Below are 20,062 nucleotides of genomic sequence, written 5' to 3' on the forward strand. Positions count from 1 at the left end.
AATATTTTGGCTAATTAATAATAATTATAATAATAATTATTGTAATTAAATATATATTTTAATTAATTAAAAATAATAGTTAGATTTAATAATTAACAATTACAAAATTATTTGAATTTAAATATAATTTAATTTAATATTTCAATTTAAATTTAATATGCCAAAATTTAATTTATTTTTTAAGGTGAGAAATGACAAAAAGAATACACAAAACAAGCAAAAAACCCCTTTGTGTGTTATATAGACACATAGAGGGGTATTGTGGTCAAAAAGACTTAAATCACAGAAAAAGACTACCAAACGCAGCAGACGCGCGTCTTCTCCACTTCCCGTTAGTTGCTAACAGAATGGGGGGTTTTTTGCTGACTAAAACAAAACATGAGGGGGCTTTTAGCCTATTCTAAAAACAGGGAGGTGCTTTTTGCATACTTTTTAAAACACAGGGGGGTTTTATGCATTTTGCCCTATATTATTCTACAAATGATATCACACAATTCTTAATCGTCGTCGTTAGCCAATTATAAAAAAGCTTAAAGTTGCATATATATATATATACACACATATATATATACTAGAACACAACATACATACGATAGGCAACAAGTAGCTTCTCATCTTATTCAAATTTCCATAACCTGAAATACTCTAACCACAAAATCGAAATAAATACAAAGAGAAAAAGTGTACTATTGTGGAAACCCCTTTAGTAGTGAGCCCAAGAATAATTCTAACCAACTATTATAATGAATCGTAGGTTACAAAACCCCTTAATATTACAATCCAAAACTACAGAAATATTAATAAATCTATACAGATCTATAACAACAAAATTTATGTAATAAACTATAGATCAATGAAAGCAGTAAATACATAACACAAAAATAGAATAAATGGCTTCGCTCAGGGAGTAAAATTCGAAGAGAAAAGCCCACAACCACTAAGGCCAACAACTTTTCACAGTTGCTCAGTTGCCAACAACAACAACCAGAAAACTCAGGCCATACAGACCCACTAAAAAAAATCAAAAAGATTTCCACACAGGAGATTATTCACAAAGAACATTTAATCAGAGCAAGAGAAGAAAGAGAAGAAGATTTTTCTTGGTTCGTTTCCATTGAGCTCGAAACCATAGGAGGTTTTTATAGAGGTAGATCATTGAAGGAGAAGAGAGTGAGATGCATCAAAGAAAGAACTTTGAGGGCAAAAGAGCAGCGAAGAGCAAAACCAGAGAGAGAGAGAGAATAGATGAGAAAGATGAGGAGTCGGTGAAATAAGGGTTAGAGTTTCACCTGCCAGAGAAGGGATATAAATATAATGGAAATGGGGTCAGGTGAGTGGGTTGGGAGTAGAGAGCGGACTAAACCAACAAGTGGGCTGAGAGGTGGAGTGGGTTGAGCCTTCCAAATGAGAGGCTTGGGAAATATTGGACTTAGGTCTACCAATAAGGTCATAGGCGCATATTTTCCCAACATGTACAAAGTTGCATGTTGAAAGGAAAGATATATTTTCTTACATTCACAAACTTCCAATAGACACATTTGTTAACAACTTCTCCAATGGTAGTAACATCTCTACTCAATCGTTGTAACTTCTTATTAAGAATGTAAACTTTCCAAACATACACCTTCACAAATTCAAGTGGAACTCCCATTTGGCCATTCTTACCAGCAACAACACCTTCAGCAACAATTATTTTTGGATATCTGATGACAAAATAAATGAACTCGTGCCCCAATCTGCATTTAAAATGATTCGATAACAATTTGATGATTTTTGATACATTAATGCTGAATCTTACACCGTTATTCTTCAAAGACACGTTCAAAGTAATACACTTACATTAAAAGCCTTAGTAGGATCATCAATAAGTTTTTTTTTTCTATCTTTCACCAACCACTTGCATTAAATGAAGCATAAAAATTAAAGTAATAGAGAAAATTAAAAAGAAAATTGATAGATAAATAGAGTACTTCTTGTTCTTTGAAAGACAAAACATATCTGAATCCACTCAAAGTTAGTTTTTGTAAGCTTGATGTACCCCGAACCTATGGATTAATTGAGAGGAACAAATTTATATATATGTATTAATAAAATAACTTCTAGTTACCTACTTAAGTAGTCATTATTAATATAGAAGATACACTAGGGAGCTGACTGATGAGTACTTTCAATTTCTGACTTAATGAAGCTAACTTTTCATTTTCCAACCTTAATTGCTCTTTCTCGTTATTGAATTCATCTTGTTTTTTTTTTTTTTTCTCTTTCCTCCATGAGTCCATCCTTAAGCATTTTTATTCTTCTATCTTGTGTACAAAGCTCATGGATGCAATTGCATTTTTAATTTTTCACTTCTATATGTTATTTTTTGTCATTTTTTCTTTTATTTCTCCTCTCCCATCGCATTCTTGAAAATTTGCTCTTTCTTGTTTCTTTCTAACTCCGGCTTCTTAGACAACTCCCTAATGAAATGTGTTTGAAAAGAAGTATTACATTATTCAAATAATAAGGATCACATAGCAAAAAAACTGAATATTTATACAGCAAAATACAACACAAATGATGAAAATTAAACAACAGAAATTTCTGCAGAAGAAAAATAGAACTTCTAGTTGTAGAAATTCTATTTTTCTGCTGCAAAACACAACTTTTTCCCTGTAGAAAAACAAACCATATTTATGCAGATACAACAATATTTTTGCTATCAAGCTTGCAACATATAATAAAAAAGATGACCATAAAATCAACAATAAAAAAGCAATGACCGTATGCTTAACATCACAAATATCATAAACCCAATAAAACAAGCCCATTACAAGACTATGCAACACCATTGCCAGTACTATCCAACAATAATCATTCAAATCCAATATCGCCATATCAACCAACCAACAACAGTCATTTAAATCCAACATCGCCAAGATCATCCAACAACAATCATTTAAATCCAATACAATAACAATAACACTCCAACCATACAAGTCCAAGGAATAAACTTACATGTAAATCTAGTGCATGTATCATCATCCTCAATCCCTTTTCCAAGGGAGCAAGACTCCAATCAAATATTGAGTGTGATTGGATCCGTCCCTTTCATCATCATCTATTAAACCATGGTGAAAACAATAAAGTGATATGAATACAAAAATAGTAATTTGAAGTTAAACACATATAAAATAATGAGGATTTAGTTGGGAGGAAACCATACCTCTTGTTCCATAACTGCAATGAAGTCCTCCCAATCCTAGCAAGAGATTGCTTCTTGAAAACATTTACTGAATTGTTCCTAGCATATTTTTCGTCAAATAACCTGAAAATAATCATGACTTAAAATATTTTTTTTATATTCTTAGGTTAAATGGTACATGTGACGTAAATTTACTTGCACATTCTCATATGTCCAATATATCACCAGTTCTTTTCATTGATCTTGTTCTACACGCTCAGTTGGCGATTGTGATAGATACTCAGGGTCATCAATGTGGCGTAGGAAGTACTTCACTTTAATCTCATGCTTCCACCTTCTCCATATATCCTTCAGACCTTCGAACACTACATTCTTCGCTTTGCGAAGTAAAGTGGTATTATGCTAAAATAGGATATTTTAATGATTAGTATACAAATTGAATGTTCACATTTAACAACATACAAAAGCATGAAATTCGAAAATTCACGACAATAAGGGTCTAATCTGCACCTCCTCCCAGCCATATCTCTCAAATATTGTGGTATATGATTGAACTCCACATAGATTAGTGTCAATTTAACACGTATACGAGCCATACATCAAATTGTTGAAGCCCACTTACTCTTTAATTTGCATCTTGTGTACCTTTTAGTTTCTTTATCATGCCCCATCCTTTCGAAAATTGAGTAGCACCTCTTCCTTTTTTGACAATCTTCGGTCCTTTCTCAGTACAATCATTATGTACTATAAAAGAAGATAAAAGAAAAGAAAACATTAATCAAAACAACAATAAAAATTAGGAATACAATAATAGAAGAATCATAAAATGCATATTATTCTTCAATACCATAAAACAAATAAATACATTTGGTCCTTGAACCTGCGGAGGTATTTGGTTTTGATGGTATTTCATACTGTATTGTTAGACTACTTCAAGTATATGATGTGAACATGTATGTGGCCTACTAGGAAAAGAGTAAAACTGTTGTTGAGAGCATGTTTTAGCCCTACTCAAAGAAGAATTCAACTGTTGTTGAGAATGTGTCATGGATCTACTCGGAGAGTGTTGAACTTGAGAGAAGGAGGACAAGTGTTGTTATGAACGTGTCTGTAGCTTGCTTGGAGAGTGTTTCACCTAAGAAGAAGAGGGCAAGTAAAACATTTTCTTCTAAGTGGTACTCATGGTGAATGATGAGGCAGACAAATATTACCCCTGACAAGTCTTGGGATTAGGTGTAAAAAACTCTAAATGTTTATAACTTAGAGATCTTACCTTGTATTGATGTTGTATTTTGTCTTTGCTTTAACACCTAACAAGGTAAAGAGTATATTTTCGCACACATTTTTATTCATCGAGGTTGACCATAACATGCTGACTGTGTAATCCTTGGTTGGGAATTTATTATCTTCACTTATATGTAATGGAGTGTACATCTCGCCATGGTAAGTCTAACTTGTATATGTATGATCAAATCCATCCCTAAGACAATGTAACATCACATCTGCACGAATCTTGCTAAATTGATTTCAATATTTACACCACAGACAACAAATTCTAGAACCATATTTCTTCCCACAAAATGTAAATTCTAATAATTTTGTAACTCCGTGTACATATTCATCAGATAGATGATTAGCGGCTCCAGTCTAACTTTTATCCATTTCAAAGGATTTTTCTGATACCGCTAACAATATCTGCATATCAAATATAAATAAAATTTGTTACATTAGTTATAGATAAGGACATATTCTTATTCTTTATCCATATGTAAGCTTATTACTTCTACTTTTCTTGGGAAAAAGAATTGGATAGTCCTGTATTTATGTCCAAAAATTATTTTGTTCCTTTTAACTTTGACAATAGTAGTTTTAGTCCTGTATCTTTCCATTTTGCTTTTGCTTAGATTTGGCCCTTCAGCCAATTTTATGTTCATTTTGCCCCTTTTGATAATAAATCCTAATAGTCCATTCTAATGCTCTAAAAACGACCCAACATGCTTCTGAAATAAATTAAGCCCACATAAATTTGTATCTTTTCTCGATCGTCTTGTTTCCGGGTATTCCAAGTCCTCAATTTTATGAATACCCTCCAACCACACTATCGCCTAAGATAGTTCGCATGCACTTGGCTCCTTCAGCAACAAACATCACTGCTCTATGTCGTTTCCTACCTTAGGGCGTCGAAAACATTCTAATATAGGGACTTAATAGAAATTTTGGACAACAAATTGAACAGAAGCCTTACTTTTATTGAAGAAATATATAAAATATTACCTAGATATTATTTCCTCCGCTGGAGGAGATAACAATTTAGCATCTCATATGAAAGAGGACTCGACTCTTAGGGGAAACCCCCATAAACTGAAAACTTAAAACTACAAAGATTTGAAAGACTCAAATTATTATGCTTTCAAGAGTTGGAGAAGTTTTCTGATGATCCTTATCTGCTTCATAGCTTCCTTATTTATAGGCATTCGCGGACTTGAAATCCGGACTCCAAACTTATTTTTTGATGACATCACTGCATTCGTCATCCTATTTCAGATGGCATCACTGCATTCATCATCACTGCATTCGTCATCACTGCGTTCGTCATCACTACATCTTTTTCAGTTGTTGGTCATAATGGTCTGTCGGTCATATGATTGCTAGTTGGGTTTCCTGTTGTGTCGACTGTTGGTCTTTGTTGTTTTCTGCCGATAGTCTTACTTTTGATTTTTTACTTATTTTTATAAAAATTCTTTCTTTTTTCCTTGACCTAGTTTGGTTCGGGTTTCTTTTATGTTACCCGATTTTTGTTCCAAACAGGGCTTCTCTTGTTTCTCACAGCAAGGGCATATATAATTATGCTATTGCCTAACAGGCAACATGTTGCATGTTTTCATCCTTGTTGCTTCGATCGTCGGTAGCTTATTTACCCAAATTAATATTTGCTTCTTCTCAAATAAGCTTTTTGCGAATTCAGTGGTCTTTCTTGTCATGGAATTTAACATAAGCGATCCATTTACTTTGTTTGAGAAAAATTGAAATGGATACTTGAATTTGTCCATCTCAGTAAGACAGACCCATAATGCCTAAGCTCTTCTGGTAGAGATATCGTCTTCACTAGTAGTTGATACCAGGGGAGCTTCCCATGAGACAGCTTTGATTTTGTTGAAAGCAACCATGTCCGGCCTCTGCAATTTCATAAAATGAAATATTGGATGAGGCTCTCTACCTGTAATCTGTGGAGTTAGTCGTACGTATTTTATCTCCAGATTATCTCTTCTCCTTAAGTGCGGGTTATTTTTTCATGAGTCAAAAATCATCCCACTAATCCACTCCAACAACTTTGAAATTTCTGAAAACTGGGTGGCATAGTCTGCACTGAAGTTAGAGCTCCAAAATCATACCATTCTTTGACCTCCTCTGGTTTCGACCCCTCTAACATCCAGACCCTATTATATTTTTTGGATGTTTCGATGATGGTCTTGCTTGGATTTACTCAGCGAAAAATTAAATTTTCACACATACGTTAGTATTAACCCTAGAGGTGCCTATCATTGACCTAAGGCTAATCTCTCCCTTTTTACCCCAAATATGTTGGGTTGACTTGAACCATCAAGAGTTTGCACTTCCTATAATCAATTGATGCCGTTTCACCAGAGTCTGACGATTCGTATGTAATTGATCCTTGAATTCGACGCTATAGGTCTAGAGCGCTACACTGTAAGGGCATATTTAGAGTCATGCTCCCTCAACTCATGAGTCATCTCCGAAGGTGATGCCTTCCGAATTGGTTCTCGTAGGTCGTTCCATAGCGAGGTGGATGCTAACAGGGAACTCCTTATAACGACTTGGACAATATCTAGATTAGCTTGTTGGATTTATATGGTAACTTTTAGGGGTGGGCAAACGGATTGGGTTCATCGGGTCCTGACCCGACCCGATCGGGTTCGAGTATAATGGGACGGGTTGGTCGGTTTTTTATGGCGGATTCGAATAAACCAAAACCCGCCTATTTTTAATTGGATCGGGTTCGGGTTTTAAAACCCAACCTGATTAACCCGATCGGGTACCCAACTTCAAAAGGGGTAAAATTTGAGGGTTTATGATTGAAGATGAACCTGTCTCCTCTCTCTCTCACTGTGCGTGACTGCGTTCACTTCTCCCTCTCTCTCACTGCCTGCCTGTGTTCTCCCTCTCTCTCACTGCTGACCCTTCCCATCACTCGCCTTCGCCGTTACCGTCGCACGCTGAAGAGTCTTCATCAATCCTAAAATTTTTGCTGCAGCCACCACTCGTCACCCATCGCCGTCGCACGCTTCATCAATCCTGAACTGGGCTTGCTTGAATCTCATCTAATGGTAAGTTTATGTTGTTAAACTTAATCAAATGCCCAAGAAGTTATGAATCTTCTATTGGTTTGGAACTTCTGCTGCTGCAAGTGTTTCTTGTTGGAACTTGTTTGATTTTCAAAATGGCTACAATTTGTGATTTTTCTATCAAAGCCACCTCCTGTCCTCACTCAATTCATACTCAATCTGTTGTATGTATAACAATTGGGAGTTAAGTATGTTGAAAAAATATGACAACAATTAAGTGTGATTGTAAAGTAGGTAATTTCCTGTATGCGTTCAAACAAGCAAATGTTGGGATGGGCAAAAAGAAAGTACGTATGTGTCTGTATGGCTTTCTGCGGATCATTTGGTCAACATTTATTAAAAGGGGAAACTACACATCTATAGATAGCAGTAGTCATAATTTCTTATCTGCAAATACTTTTTCCTGCCTTAGTATTTATCAGCAAGATAACCACAATGATATTTTAGTCGCTCAAAATAATAACTGTGCATTCTTTTCTTCTCTGGCATGGAACGTAGTTAATTATGTCTAGTCATGCTAGGAACATAGAATGATTTGTTCTGGGATTAAGAAATACGAACAGTGCAGCTTAGATGTATCAGGATAGAGGCCTCAAGGAAATAGAAAATGACCTGGATTGCCTTGGTAATTATCTGTAATTTATCAAACTACAATTCTTTCTTGTGGGATTCCACATTAAATTAATTTTCTGTTTTAGTTTTTGGTACAATGCTTGCTTGGAATTGATTGTTAGACAAGTGCACAAATAATGTAGACATATTAGTGGCATTAAGTAAGGATTTCCACTTGATAATCTCAGTTCTTCAGAGCATTGGAACAAGAACAAGTTATAGTTTGTTAAGTTATTTCTCAACGACTTCCACTGTGTCTTTTCTATTTCTTGATGGAAATTGGTGTTTGCTGAATATCAACTTAAAATTGTTACTTTGTTGCAATTTCTTTTGGTGTGAGATTCCAATTTCTTTTTGTTTTAATCTTGCAGATGTCAAATTCTCAATCTCAATCTTCACCTACTGTAGGCTTATTAGAGGCTCAAGATAAAGGCATAAATGTGAACATGGTTCATAATCAGGTCAGTGGTGATCATGTTGACTTTGATGTTGATAAGGGTATGGATATGTCAGAGGATGAGGACGATATTCCACTTGATTCTAAGAAAAGAAAAAAAGAAGGGTAGTGACTTCTACATCACCTTGGTGGGATCATTTTCATAAATTTTACTGTGAAAAAGATAAAGTGCAAAAGGCTAGATGCAAATATTATAGTAGGGAAATCAAAGCCGATCCAAAAGTACATGGAGCTAGGCCTCTAAAGAACCACTTTGAATCTTGCAAAAATAAACCTCATGATGTTTCCACCAATCAGACGAGAATGTCTTTTCAATCAATTCGTTTAGGTGAAAAAGAGGCCTCTCTTGTCAATTGGAGATTTGATCAAGAGAAAATTAGAGAGGCTTTGTCTTATATGTTGGTTGTAGATGAGTTCCCATTTAAAACGGTTGAGAATTCTGAATTTAGACATTTCATATCGGTGGCTTATCTAATGTTTGCTATTCCATCATGAAGGATAATAACAAAAGACATTTTCCATATGTATGTCAATGAAAGAGCAAAATTGAAGTCATTTATTAAAAATCATGCTCAAAGGGTTTGCATTACAACAGACACTTGGACATCTATTCAGAAAGTCAATTACATGTGTCTCACTGCTCAATTTATTGATGATGATTGGAATTTACATAAGAGAATTTTGAATTTTTGTCCAATTATCGGACACAAAAGTTAAGAAGTTAGTAGAGGTGTTGAGAAATGTTTGCTTGAATGGGGTATTGATAGGATTTTTACGATTACTGTTTAGAGGTGTTGAGAAATGTTTGCTTGAATGGGGTATTGATAGGATTTTTACGATTACTGTTGATAATGCATTTTCTAATGATGGAGCTATGGTTTACTTGAAAACTGGGGTCAAAATATTTTAGGTGGAAAATATGTGCACATGATGTGTATAGCACATATAATCAACCTTGTGGTTCAGGATGGTTTGAAAGGGAAGGATGAGCATGAGGCAATATCTTGTATTAGAGGGGCAGTTAGGTACGTGAGAAACTCTCCGACTAGGTACAAAAAATTTTCAAGAATTCGCTAAATTTATGGAAACAAAGAAGTTATTGTCTCTTGATGTACCTACCAGATGGAACTCCACCTACTTGATGTTAGAAGCTGCGATATGTCTTAAAAGGACATTTGATGCTTATGAAGATATAGATCTTGCTTATAAGACTGCTCTTTCAAAGAAACCATTTGATGGGGTTCCTATTGAATCCGACTGGGATAGGGCAAAGATGCTATTGAAGTTTTTGAAGCATTTTTGCAATCTCACATTGTGCATTTCCGGTTCTTCATATGTCACATCTAATATTGTGTTTCATGAAATATGTGAAGTTGATTTGCTTCTCCGAAGATGGTTGCATAATGATGATGTTGAATTATGTGATATGGCAAGAAAATGAAAGAAAAATTTGACAAGTATTGGGGATCAGTTGAAAAGATGAACATGGTTTTGTATTATGGTGTGATACTTGATCCACGTCATAAATTGGGGTTTGTAGAATTTTCCTCTAATAAATTATATGATGGTATTGGACAGAATGATGTAATCAAAGAGAGAGTACGAAATGATCTTCATGACTTGTTCAATGATTACAAGTTAAGATATGGACACGCTCTTCAAGGAACTTTAGAAAGCCCGAGTTCATCCTCTAGTCGTGTTTCTTCATCTTCTTCCTCATCAAAGGAAATGTTTATGCATGATGAAGAGAACGAGACTCGCAGGTTTTCTTTACAACAAGAGTACATGATGTACATGACAGGGGGAAAAGATCACGGAAAATCAGAGTTAGAGAAGTATCTCAGTGAGGATGTCGAATAGTATAGGGAAAAGTTTGATATATTAAGATGGTGGAAAGTGAACACTCAGAGGTTTCCGATTCTCTCAAAGATAGCTCGAGATATATTGGCAATTCCTGTCTCGACTGTTGCTTTAGAGACCGCATTTAGCACTGGTTGTCGTGTTCTTGATGCATTTAGGAGCTCACTATCTCCTAAAATTATTCAAGCTATTATTTGTGCTCAAGATTGGATCCGTAAAGATTCCAAGCTAATAAGCATAGAAGAAGATTTAAGTGAAATTGAATGTTTGAGCAAGGTACTTTTTATTTTTTCTTTTGCTTTGTTTTATATTAAATTCTATATTTTTTTATTTTATATTAATCTCAATTCTTTTTGTCTTTTTTTGTTTTCTTGTAGAGCTGACAAAATTGAGAGTCGATTCAACCATAATTGATTTTTGACTGGACTACTTTGGAGTTTGGACTTTGGACTATTTTGGATGTAGTATTCACATGTAAATATGTAATTGTAAATTGATGATTAGAATGTAATGACTTAATGGATTATTTTGTTCATGTTGTTTGCTAATGATGTTTGCAAAAATTTAATGTCTCTTATGATTCTTTGCCATTGCAATTTATTTTATGAATAAAATTTCATTGCTTCATAATAATAAAAAAAAATTAAAACTTGAGTACAATTACCCGAACCCGACTGTCGGGTACCCGAACCCGTCAGGTACCCGGCTAGCTTGGGTTCGGGATTGGTAGTGTTATACACTACCCGACGAGTCGGGTACCCGACCCGAGGAAGAGGAACCCGAACCCGAACCCGAACCCAAGGAACCCGACCCGATGCCCACCCCTAGTAACTTGAGCATTCACCGCTAGCTATATGAACTTTTTGTCAAGCTCCTCGAGGTTTTCTTGGAGATGCCTGAGTCTTAGCATGATAAAGTTTGCTTTAGATGCGTCCATCTCTTGTTAGGAAAACTGTAAGAACATTCTCCTGAGATTTTATAACGACAATATTATAACAATAATATTGGCATTCTACTTGCCATCTGATAATACGATCTTTTTCTATTTTAGATTCTAATTTATTATTTAGGAAAGCTTTAACATATATTATCAACTTTTAAAATGAATTCTTTAGCTAGTAAAAATAAAGACCATTTCTTAAAAGCATTCCAAACTGCAAAGAACCCTTTTGTGTGGATTTCTTCCCATTTCTACTTTAAACTTTTCGTTTCCTTTAAAAGTGGTCGAATATTTAAATAGCTCGATATTTTATCATTCTTTTACTAATCGAATCTAGTTCGCCTTAAATTTATTATGCTTGGCGAACTACACTCGAAATGAATTTTATTTATCAATTTTAAATAAAGATATTAAATAATATAGTTAATTTTTTAAAATTTATATTTAAATCTAAAAAATGAGAAAAGTTGCACGATTAATCTACCAAAAGAATTCTTAATCATAAAAACAATCAAGTAGCTAAAATAGGTACTCTACCAACAACACCAAAATTTTGATCTTGTCGAAATTGTCAAAATTAACTATTGATTTTAAAACTATTGCAGTAGTGGAATCAGATTGAATCCCTAGGGATCTATGAATTAATTTCTCGGTCTAATTGAATACCATAATTCAAGTTTTTATTCATGCACGATAACTCAAAAATAAATTATAATTATTTTTTTGTTTTTATGTAATAGATTTGAAATTCATCTATAATAATTTAATCCAAATTATTCATGTGATGTAGCTTTTGCAGTACTTTTTTTTTTTTTTTAAATTCTTCCTTTTTTTGGATTAGATGTTAACTTGCATAGTTGAAAATATAATAAATAAGTTTTTTTAATTTACCATGAATTCCATAGAACAATACAAATTCTAATTTTTTGCAATATTGACATATATTTCTGTATGTATACAGAGAGAGTAAGAGGGACCTTACAAAATTCATTGGGGGTAAGGGTTTGAATTTTGTTGATGTGTGATGTTGTTTTACATCCCATTATCCATTTCCATTAAATTGTCAATGAAAGGAGCACTACACGTGCATTGCACGTGCTCATTCTGTTAACAATTTAACAAAATTGGGTAATGGGACGTAAATTGTAATTTTTTTACTTATGGAACTAAATCTATTGGGTCGTAAAATAATGGGAACCAAAATTGAAAAAGGGGTAAGTTATGGGATGTAAATTGTAATTTTCCCATCCCTATTACTTATGTTGACTTAAACAAAAAATCCCTATCAATCCATGGGATATCATAAGACAACAATCAAAAAATTCCAGCTACACTGGACGGTTCACATATTTTGATCAAGACATACTAAGTTCAAAACATAAGTTCCAACGCAAAAATTCAAAACTTCTCATCAACTAAATCTCAACTTTCATAACATAAATTAACCCCCAAAATTTTTTCATAATATGAATCAACCATCAACAACTTCCATGAATCAAGAACCAACATATAATGTCTCCCCCACACCTACAATAGGCATTGTCGCCAATGTATGCATCTAAGATCACATATAATAAGAAAAAATAATATGAATACAAAGAGAGACTTCCCTAAAGTGTGAGAATCTCTCGAATATGAGCTAGCAGGTAGGGAAGGAAAGGTTGGGAGTTGAAAATTCAGCTGGCAGATATTTTACCAAGACATTATCCGCCTTGCCTTCCACTCAGCACTTGGCAAGCTAGGCGTTCTCCCAAGTCCACCTTACGCGGGGCAAGGGGGTCTAAGAGAATAGAAACTTTACATATGGTGTTCATGATCTAAGGTGATCTAGATGAGGAAGGACGCAACAACTCAAGGGCTTGCTTGTTCTTGCTTTCATTCTAAAATCGTGATTGTATATATTACATTTCTATTAGTGGTGTGCAGCGTTTTTCCTTGTAAATGAGTAGTTAATTTAGTTGTTGGCTTGGAGGCAACTAGCATAGCTTTTTGGAGCTAGTTAGGGTCTCCTAGCCAAGTCTTGGCATCATTATCTATTTAAACCTCAAGAGGCTTCGTTCTTCAACAATAGAGATTATTTTCCCCAAATAGCTTTCCTTGTAGCGATTACTATGACCACTTTGAACTGCATACAACTGAACCAATAATACCTTGTGAAAATAGACTTCCAAAGAAATCCAAGCATATCCAGATTGAAATGAAGATCCTCCCCATTTCTCTCATTCCACTCCTATAAATAGGGTGATTAGTCATGTCAAGGGAGTTAACTTCACACTTCTCTTCACACAAAATTTTTATTTATTTTCAACTCACACAAACTTAATTCTCTGCAATCCTTTCAGTTTCATAACATTCCACATGTTATTCACGAGATTTAGTACTAAGCTTATTGATTCGTAAAAATATTACAAGTATTTTTGCATTAGTTTTTTTCAAGACAATTACTCATTCAAGTATTAAAGTGCCCCTTCTGATGCAGCTATAACTCATTGAATGAGAAAGGAATCCCATGTTGAAAGAGCCATTCGAGGATAATTGAAGTCATAGGGCCTCGGGGTAGCTAAACAAAATAAACCTCTAAGGGAAAAACCTGCAAGGAAGGTGCAGAAACCAGTTGTGGCGACTAGACCTCGAAGGGTAGAGCTTGATCACAGATTTACAAGGTATACCTCGAAGGAAAAGATCATATAAATTACGAGGAGGAGGAGGAAGCTAACTGCGCTAAGAGGAACCCAGAGAGTAGAGCTCAGGGCAGCTATACGAGGCAGACCTTGAAGGGAGAATCATAAAACTTACAAGGAAGAAGGAAAACCACCTGAGCCGAGGGGGCCTTGAAGAATTAACCTGAAGGCCTACAAGTAGAATGGGAAAGTTGTTAAGAAAGGTATACCATGAAGGATGAATCATAAAGCTTACGAGGAGAACCCAAAGCTAACCGTACAAAAGGAGTCAAAGAGATAGACAGGGAAACCCTTACTTTGTGATTAGGCCTGACAGGAAATATTGTGTTGCGAATAACCAGGTGGATCCTTCTCAAGATTTTTCATACAACACATATCCCTCACATGCCCTATAAATAACCCCAAATATGTAAGTTAAATTAGGACAACAAACACAAGAAGAAAAGAGAGAAACCAAAAACACTATTTATATCATTCTTCCTTGAGTTAAATAAATTTATATATCATCAAATTGGCGCAGTGTGTGGGAACTCGATCAGAGAATGGTGAAAAGGCCCATTATTTTAGGATCCTGAGAAGGATAAAGTGAGAAGGAGTCAAGAATTCCTCCATCAGTAGAAGGAGAAGAAGGCAATCATCGAATGTGAGATGAGCTATTTCAGAACCTCTACAAACCGCAATATGTCCGGACGGAGGATTAGAGGAAGCAACAGAAAGGGGGACATGAGCTATCCTTCATTGGATAAAAGGGATAAAATTGCAAGGGGGACCCCCACCACAATATCCTGAAAACGCTAACCGTACTAACCATAAAGAGTATTCCTTAGCAGGTAGCAAAGCCGCATCTCCCAAAAGGGAGGAAGTAGCCCCTAATAGACCCACAAATAGAGGCTTCGGAAAGGGAAGTCAAGAGTTTGCGAGAACAAATATACCTAAAAGTAGCAAGTATGAAAAAAATCAGTCCACTCTCGGAAGTAACCTTAGTTGAGTCTTTGCCTTCTAATGCCCGGATATGTCAACTCGCTTGTTATGGGAGGAGGGAGGAGATCCCCTGAGATCATATAGATCAATTAGTGGGGCCTATTGATTTCATAAGTTCAAGTGAGCCATGTTATGTCGAATCTTCAAAACCATGATGATAAAGGCGATCTCACATATAGTTCTCCGAATTACCCTCAAGATCTGTACAAGAATTTGAGCATATGGCATGAGGTTTCGTACACCAGTTTGCCAGAAATAAACGGTACTCGAAAACTCCAAGTCACCTATTTACCATTATTCAAGAAGAAGGGGAATCATTGAGGGTTTACTTACAAAGATTTGCCAATGAAATGCAAAACATACCGAATGTTAGTCCTGAGCTCCTTTAGAAAATAATGGTCCAAGGGTTAAGGAATGGCTGTTCAGCAAATTCATTAATAGGAGAACCAACCACCAATTGGGATGAACAATTAATAAGGGCGGACAAATTTGTTCTAATAGAAGAATCTAGGAAGCTTAAAAATTTCAATCCCCAAATAAAGTAGAATTTCAAAGTAAGCACAAGGAAAGGGTAGAAAAAGGATAAAATCTGAAGCATTCACTTACTTTTGTGTCATGCAAACACAAGCTTTAATGGCAATTGGAAAAAGTGAGTTTGTGAGGTGGCCCGTCAAGATGAGAGATAAAGAAAATTGTCTAAGATCTTCAAAGTACTACAACTTGCATTGTGACTGAGGGCACACAATGGAGGATTGTTTTCATCTAAATGAAGAGTTGGAAAGGCTGGTGCAAATAATTATGTGGCCCAAAAGACTTTTAGTCTGGCCCATCTCGGAAGCCCACAATGACCCGACCCACTTTGGCAGCCCACTACGCGACCCGGTAACCGACCCACTTATATTTTGCCCTAATATGATTCCTCTCTCATTCTCTACTTCTCTTCTCCTCTCTCTACGCAGACAGTTTCTTCCCCTTCTTCTCTATGAAATCTCCTCCCATTTTGTCACCGAATTTGATGGAGTTTTTCCTTCGCCAAGTTGATGGCGAAAGGAAAACTTCTAGTGCTTTCCTTCTTCACCAGTTTCCTCGGCCCTATTTATAGAGAGTCTTATGCCCTCTTGCACACCAGAAAACCGAGAGTTATTCCTTGAGATTTCTTTGTGAATCTAACGAGTCTTAGTGACTGAAGTGATACAGTGATCTAAGTGATTGGAGTGTGGTCGGTATTCTAACTTTGTGGAGTTACCGTGGGTCGGTGATTTTTGGGAACGGTACTATCTGTATGACCGGTTTCCCCTCTCTTGGATCTGGCAAATTCTGAGCTGAACTATTTTACAGAGTTTATTTTCTGTTATTACATTTTCTATTCGTTAATATTTTTCTGTAATCTTGGTTTGTATATATTAAAGGGGTTTCGTACTCCAATCGTTGTTGGTTAGGATTTGTCTGATATCCACTTAACAGTGGTATCAGAGCCACTCTTCCGATCTGTCAAAGCTCCGGTGGTGGTAACTCGCTTAAACCCCCTCCTTTTAATCTCTGCATTTTTATTTCAGTTATATTATCCCTCATATTATTTTTGTTGAGGTGCTTATCCCCCTTATTACCCTCCTGGCCGGACCCTTGAGGTCGTCGGGTATCTGGACTGGGTGTTAGGTTGGGAAGGCCTCGGTCTCTTACTTATTCTTGATAAACTGTCTCGAGTTGTCTTGGACATTATTTCAACTGTCTTTACATTTACGTCATCTTGTGAGATCTTGGGGATATCTGTTATTTCTGCTTTGTGCTTGATTCTTAGTTCTTAGTGAACTCATAATCTGTGATACCTTATCTTTGAACTACACTTTGAACCGTTGACTGTGATATAATTTTTTGAAATTTGCTGATATCTATCTCTCTGTGAACTTATAACTGGTGAAATCTTTGATATACATTTTGTTGGCATATCTGTTGTGACTATTGATGTGATTTGTTGAGATTTTTCTGTGATCCGTGATATTCTCTTGTTCAAATCCACTGCAAAACGCTTTCTGAAAATCTTTCTTAAAATTTTTTTTCGAACCACTTTCTAAAAGAGAAACCTTTTTTAATGGCCGGATACAATTTACAACCGTTTGATGGAAAGGGTGATTTTTCAATTTGGCAGCAAAAAATGAAGGGTATTTTAATTCAACAAAAGGTTTTTAAGGCCATTGATGGTAGATACACTGATTCTATTTCTGAAGAAAAAATTTTGGAAAACGATGAATATGCTTATTCTTCTATAATCCTTAATCTGTCAGATAATGTTTTAAGAAAGGTTGGTAAACAAAACTCCGCAAGAGATTTATGGGATTTGAAGGAACTTTATACTGATATTTCGCTGCAAAGTAAATTGTTTTTGCTTGAAAAATTTTTTAAATACAAACTTGATTTATCGAAAAACATTGATGAAAACTTGGATGATTTCACTAAATTAGTTCAAGATATCAAATTGACTGCTGATAAGAATATTGATGAGTACTCTCCTATTGTGCTTCTGAATGCTATACCTGATTCATATTCTGATGTAAAAAGCTGCAATTAAATACGGTAGAGATAGTGTGGGTCTTGACACTGTTGTTAATGGTTTTAAAAGCAAAGAGATTGATCTTAAAACAAGTATGTTTTAACCTAGCAATAACCAACAAGAGGTAAACTCTGTGAGAGGAAGGTCTAAATTTAGGAATTCTAGCAATAGGCACAATAGTAGGAGTAAAAGTCGGAATAGAAACAACAATAGGAGTAAATCTAGGACCAGAGATTACTCACATAAAAATGATAAAATCAGAGAGAGGAGATGTTATAACTGCGGCATAAAAGGTCATTACATCAAAGACTGTAGAAAACCTAGGCGTGATAATAGAGATAACAACGGAGAAGAAAAAGAAAGAGTGAATAATGTTGCTGATGAATCTGGTGAAGTGTTTGTTGTTTCTGACGTGAACTCTGTGCATCCCATGAGCATGTATGAATGGCTTGTTGATTCTGGTTGTACTTTTCATATTAGTCCTTTTAAAAACATTTTCTCAAATCTCAAACTTGGTGATTTTGGCTTCGTATCTTTGGCAAATGAAAAACGTTGTGAGATTAAAGGCATCGTGATATTTCTTTGACTTTCAATGATGGTTACAAAATGACTCTTAAGAATGTTAGATGTGTTCCTAACTTAATCATAATCTCATTTCATGTGCTGCATTGGAAGATGAGGGTTTAGAAGGTAGGTGGGGAAGGGGCATCATGAAAATCATGAAAGGTTCTCTTGTTGTTTTCAAAGCAGAAAAGAAACGCAATTTGTATTTATATTTAGTTACTTATGATTCTATGGCTGCATCTGTGAGTGTGCATGATAAAACTTTTTGTGGCATAAACGTTTTGGGCATATCAGCCAAAAAGGACTTGAATTTTTGAACAAAGAAGGCATTCTGTGTGATAAGGTTGATAAATTGCAATTCTGTGATGAATGTGTTATGGGAAAACAACATTGCGAGCATTTTCCTGCTGCACCCTCCCCAAATCCCTCTATGTCATCTTGCATATTAGACTACGTTCATGCTGATGTATGGGGACCTTCTAAGGAACCCACCCATGGTGGAAACCGTTATTTTCTTTCATTGTTGATAATTTTTCTCGAAAGGTATTTGTTATCTTGCTAAAGCACAAATCTGAGGTCTTTGAAAAATTTGAAAAGTGAAAAATTCTTGTTGATAACCAAACGGGTAAGCGGCTTAAATCTTTGCGTACTGATAACGGTCTTGAGTTTTGTAATAAAAACTTTGATGATCTTTGTGATAAATTTGGGATTAAGAGACACAAGACAAATCCCTACACCCCACAACAAAATGGCATTGCTAACGCATGAACCGTACCTTACTTGAAAAAGTGAGATGTTTGCTGATCAGTTCAGGTTTACAAAAACTTTTCTAGGGTGAAGTTGTTTTAACTGCTGCTTACTTGATAAACTTGTCTCCTTCTGTGCCTCTGTTGGGTAAATCTCCTGAAACTGTTTGGAGTGGTAAGAAACCTGATATTTATTTCTTACGTATTTTTGGTTGCTCTGCATTTGTTCATCAAAGTTCTGATAAACTTGAACCTCGCTTTATGAAATGTGTTTTTACTGGTTATCCTGTTGGGGTTAAAGGGTATAAGTTGTGGGTCTGTAGCCAACCAGAGTATAAAGTGATTATTATTAGAGATGTAACCTTTAACGAGGATGAAATGCCCTGTCTCTTAAAACCCTGAAACAACAGAAAAAGACTTAACCTTTAATAAGGTGGAGGATAACCAAGAACAGGGAGGGTATGTAGAAACGAATAATGATGAACAAAACATAGAAGAAGAAGAACCTATAGAAAATTTCAATCCCTTAGAAGATTACCAATTAGCACGAAATAGGAATAGAAGAGAACGTAGGATTCCCTCTAAGCTAAACAATTTCCAACTAGCCCTAAATGTCGAAAATTCTGAACCTACAAACGTAGACGAAGCCCTTAAGTCTAAGGAATGGCTTAGTGCCATGAATGAGGAGATGAAGTACTTGAAGGATAACCACGGGATCTAGTGCCTAAACCAAAAGAATGTTCCTTAATGGATTGCAAATTGATTTTTAAAATCAAGCAAGAAAACCCCTCAAAATACAAAGCTAGACTAGTAGCCAAAGGGTTTACTCAAAAGAAAGGGATAGACTATAATGAGATTTTTTTCACCCGTTGTGAAATACACTATTGTACGTGTTATTCTTGCTCTTACTGCTCATTTTGATTGGGAGTTAAAATAAATGGATGTCAAAATTGCTTTTTTGCATGGTGATCTTGATGAAAATATCTATATGCAGCAACCCGTCGGTTTTATTGACAAAAACAAACCCAATCATGTTTGCTTGTTAAGAAAATCCTTATATGGCTTAAAACAATCTCCAAGGCAATGGAATAAGAAGTTTGATACTTTTATGCTTTCCCTTAACTT

This window comes from Sesamum indicum, linkage group LG5, assembly GCF_000512975.1.
Source record: "Sesamum indicum cultivar Zhongzhi No. 13 linkage group LG5, S_indicum_v1.0, whole genome shotgun sequence".
NCBI classification, from domain to species: Eukaryota; Viridiplantae; Streptophyta; class Magnoliopsida; order Lamiales; family Pedaliaceae; genus Sesamum; species Sesamum indicum.